A 4,951-nucleotide genomic window follows, 5' to 3' on the forward strand; every position below is an offset into this window, starting at 1 on the left:
TTTCTCCATTCTCTCACAAGGGGAATTACAGCCACTTGCCAAGGGAATTAAACACCAGGGGAAAGGAAATGCTGAAATATTTTGGGAACTACTGGGCACAGGCCCTGAACTAAGGTTGCATGTAGGATAGCTGAAAATTATTTGGCTCTCCAATAAGAATAGATTGCTGATCAGTGGGGTTGAAGTCAAACCCCAATGCACAACTGGTCTGGTACGTTTATAAAACCATCCTGTAATCATTTATGCAGTTGCAAAATTGGGAGAACATATGTATTGTGGTACTTAGCAGAATACACATCTTATTTCTCTAAATGGAGTAAAGTATATTATGTTGATAAAAGCCAAATGAAAGCTATTATAGTTGCTCTACCTGGGAAAATCATAAATCATAAACAATTTAGCACCCTCAGAGGCAATGAAGATATAAAGTAACACCATTGAGTAATTGAGTAATGCAAGGTTGGTGGTTCCCACTACAACCCCATTAAGCTCCTATTTTCCCTGTGCAGAAGGTGAATGCATCTTAGAGAATAACAGTATATTACCATAAACTTAAGTAGTGATTTCAATTGCACCTGGTGTGCCAGATGTTTGTTTGAATGGCTTAGCACATGTGCTGATGTCTGGTAGGCAGCTATTGATCTGGCAAATGTCTCCTTTTTTCAAATCTACCCATAAAGCCCAAGAGAAAGAATGTATATTTTTCAGGTAAGGCTTATGCACCGTAGCAGAGTATCCTATGTGAAAACATAGTTGGTAGGGACTTTGATCACCTTTTTTTGAAAAAGTGTCAGACTGGTTCCTTATATCTGAAATAGTATGCTTATTGGAGAAAGAGAATACAAAGGCCTGTTGGCAAAGTATTTTCTTGGTAGAGAATGGGAAATAAACCTGGCCAAAATTTGAGAACTGTTAACCTGAATGGAATAATGGTGAGGGGCATGCAGAGATATTTCTTCTAAAGTGGACACATGTCATCTAGCCCTTCTTTCAATCAAGAAAGAGGTACAATGCCTTCTGGGCCTATCAGGATTTGGGAGGCAACATCTTCCTCACTTGGGTCTGTTGCTCTGGCCCATTTACTATGGGAACTGAAAAGCACCAGCTTTTAGGACACAGAACAAGAGAAGTCTGTCCATTAAATCCAAGCTGCTCTGTAGACTATACCACTAGTTTGGTCATATCATCCTTCAGATTCAAGGGCACTTGAGGTCTCATCATTTTGAGCCTCTAGTCAACCTTTCTATATAATAAACCTTGAGACTCTCAGGGTTTTGAAATTAAGCTCTGTCATATCTGCAGACTACTTTCCCTTTCAGAAACACCTCCTGGCCTGCTACTGGACCTTAGTTGAAACTAACCAATCACCACTGGAACTCCTCATTGCCGTGTGACTTCAGGTGCCCCCCATGAGCTGAATGAAATCTCATCCAAAATCATAAAGGTGTATGTGCACACAAATAGCCCATCATCACGTGATCATGTCCAAGCAGATGCTGAGAGTACTGGTAAGTTACATGAAGTAGCCCGTGTGCCATAGTTCTCTCGTTGCACTACTTTCACTCCTGCAGTATGCACCTAAGGAGTCATGAGGACCCTCTTACTCGTCAGAGGAGACTAAGACTTGTGTGTGGTTTACAGATGATTCAGGCACCATCAAAGAGTGGGTAACTACAGCACTCAGAGACCCTTCCTAGGACACCCCTGATGTATAGTGATAAAGGGAAACTTTCACAGTGGACACAACTTCAGACAACATACCTGGTTCTATATATTTTGATTGAAAGGAAAAATGCCCAATTGTGTGAATAGGTAGTGACTCATGGGCTGTAGCCAATGGTCTCATTCGATGATCAGGGACTTGGAAGCAACGTGACTAGAAAAATTGGTGACAAAAGTGTTTGGGAAAGAAGTATATGGAAAGGTCCCTCCATATAGGCAAAGGAATTGAAGAGTTTTGTGTTTCACATAAATGCTCACCAAAAGTGATATCAGAAGAGGACTTTAATAATTAAGTGGCTAGCATGACCATCCTATGGATTTATATAACTGATCATATTTAAATGACCAGTGTCTTGGACTCAACTTTACTCAAATACTATTGAATGAAGGCTTGTGTCCTCCAAAAATTCGTATGTTGAAAACATAATCCTCCAATGATATGCTATTTAGAGATAGTTCCTTTTGGAAGTTATCAGGTTTAAATTAGGCCAGTGAATAGAATCATGATTAGGTTAGTGAACTTAAAAGAACACAGCAGAAAAGGTCCTACATTTCAGACATCCTACATTGTTTCTTCCACTCGTTTTCTGTTTCAGGCATGTAAGGTTACAGCAAAAAGGCAGCCATGTAAGGGATATCCATGAATGAAACAAAACAGAAAGGGTACAGGCATATTCATAGAGACACTCAAGTTATTATACTATATTCAAATGTATTATTTAAAATCATTTAATATGTGTTCCTGGGGCCAAGGAGATAGCTCAGGAGAATAAGCACTTGCCTGGTAAGTGCAAAGGCCTGAGTTCAATCCCCGGTTCTGCCAAAAAATAAATAAATAAAATAAAATGTGATTTTCTTTAGTTTTGAGGAAAACCTTCCTTGAACTATTTCCTATGGACCTCTCAAGCATTACATAAAGTCAGAATACTGAAAAATGGAAGGAAATTTTGCAAATATTTTACCTAAAATCACATGTACACCAACCACCCCCTCCCACTTGATGCTATACTTCATAGTAAACTATATCTAACACTATATCCAATGCTTTAAAATAAAAATATCAGAAAAGTCCCATTTACCTATGGAAGATTTTTCTTTTAATATGTGAGGTTTCTTAAATAATATACAATCTGTTACAAAGATAAAATTGGCTTTAATATTGATGATGGAGTGCTAAAAACATAATGGTACACAAATTTTGAATTTTCTAACCATTTTTAGGCCTCTTAAAGGTAAAAATTATGGGCCTGATAAGCTGTATATCCAGGAGTTATTACCGTATAATATATGGTTACAGTATATTTTTATATATTTCTATAATCCTTTCCAGATAAACAGTCTATTTTTGAAAATATACATTGTGCACTCTTATAAAACCTTTCCTCTAGCTGTCTTTGCTTTTCAGACATTTACCTTGTTCTTTTGCCTAGTTTTCCAAGGTTGATACATTTCATGAAATCTATTCCTGACCAGACATTTACTTCCTTTCTAATCATTTGAAGACTATACTATATTAAAATTTAATTTATTGAAGAATAGCAGAAAAATCAAAACTACACTGATATGCTGTACAGATCACAGCTCACTGTTAGCACATCATGCTGATCAATTTTTACTTTTTCTTTTCTTTTTTTTTTTTTTTTTTTAGCAGAAGAGGGGATTGAACTCAGGTCCTTGCACTTGCCAGGGAAGCACTTATTCTACTGAGCCATCTCCCTGGCCCACTGACCAATTTTTAGCTAAGGAAGATACAACTCTATTGATGAATTAAATAAAGAATTAGTAAATGTTGGGCCATGGGGCAAGTTTCTGCTATTTTGTAATGAAAAATTTATTTGACACAGCAAATTTTATAAATATTTGCTGGATATTAAATATAATTATGCAATTGCAACACAGACTACCCAGTCTACTCATTTAGTATTTGCCCAGTCCATTACAAAATCAGTTTGTTAACCACTAGGTTAGAGTAGTGGCTCTGTATTATGGATATCAAACAAGATTTTCTTGGCCTAGTTGCAAGCTAAAGCTCTGTGGTTACACAACACTCCATAATCTAATATTTCAGCAAAGGTGTTCTCTGAACAAAGTATCAGTATCAGTTGGGAACTTACACAAAATTCAAAATCTCAAATGCTATCCAACATGGCAAATTAGAATCTTTGAGAGGTCCAATAATCTGCTTTTACCAGCATGTCAGGTTATTCTAATATACATTAAAATGTGAGAATCACTAGAATAGATAAGGAGGTATATTAATTAACCATTGTTCATAATGATTTGGTCTGCCTTATCAGATCAAATCCCTTCAAAGATTCTAAGTGAATAAAATTATTAAATATGAGCCAGCGAGATAGCTCAGCAGATTAAAGCACCTGATTTGGCATATGCAATTACCAGGGTTTGGTGCCCAGCAGGCTGTGCCAGCCCTACCCCTGGGGCACACTGAGATGATGACTGAGACTGAGCATGGTGGCACATGCTTGGAATCTCAGCACTTGGTAGGCTGAAAACAGGAGTCAGATTGGTGTAGTGGAAACCTGTAGAATCTGTACTAAATACATTTTTTAAAAAACTTATTAAATATATTTCATCTACCACAAAATATGATATCTTGAGTTGACTGTGAAAGAGCAGGAAGAAACAGGACTGCGCTGATGGATGAATTGCTACCGTACATATAATGAAGCCTAAAACAGTCACCAACTGTACATATAGGGCATGAAAATACACTGAGAGCCAAGGTGAAAACTTTCCAAACATAAACTGATATGCCAAACATATATAACAGATAAGCTCCCATTTCTAAGGTCATGCCTATGAAGACACTTTGCACAATGACTCACAGCAGGGATATGGGAGAAGTGGCAATGCTGCACTGTATAGAACTCTACTAATCAAGAATTTGTTCCATACCAAACCCAGCGCCCAAAGACGGGAAGAAATCATAAAGATTAGAGCAGAAATTAATTCAACTGAGACGAAGAAAACAATTCAAAGCATTAAAAAAGCAAAAAGCTGGTTCTTTGAAAGATTAAATAAAATCGATAAGTTTCTAGCTAACTTCATCAAAAAGAGGAAAGAAAAAATTCAAATACAAGCAATAAGGAATGAAAAGGGTGTAATTACTATACACCCAGTGGAAATTCAGAAGATTATCAATAGCTACTTTGAGAATCTTTACTCTCACAGAATAGAAGACACAGAAGAAATGGACAGATTCCTAGAA

Source organism: Octodon degus, unplaced genomic scaffold (assembly GCF_000260255.1).
Source record: "Octodon degus isolate 3935 unplaced genomic scaffold, OctDeg1.0 scaffold00055, whole genome shotgun sequence".
NCBI lineage: Eukaryota > Metazoa > Chordata > Mammalia > Rodentia > Octodontidae > Octodon > Octodon degus.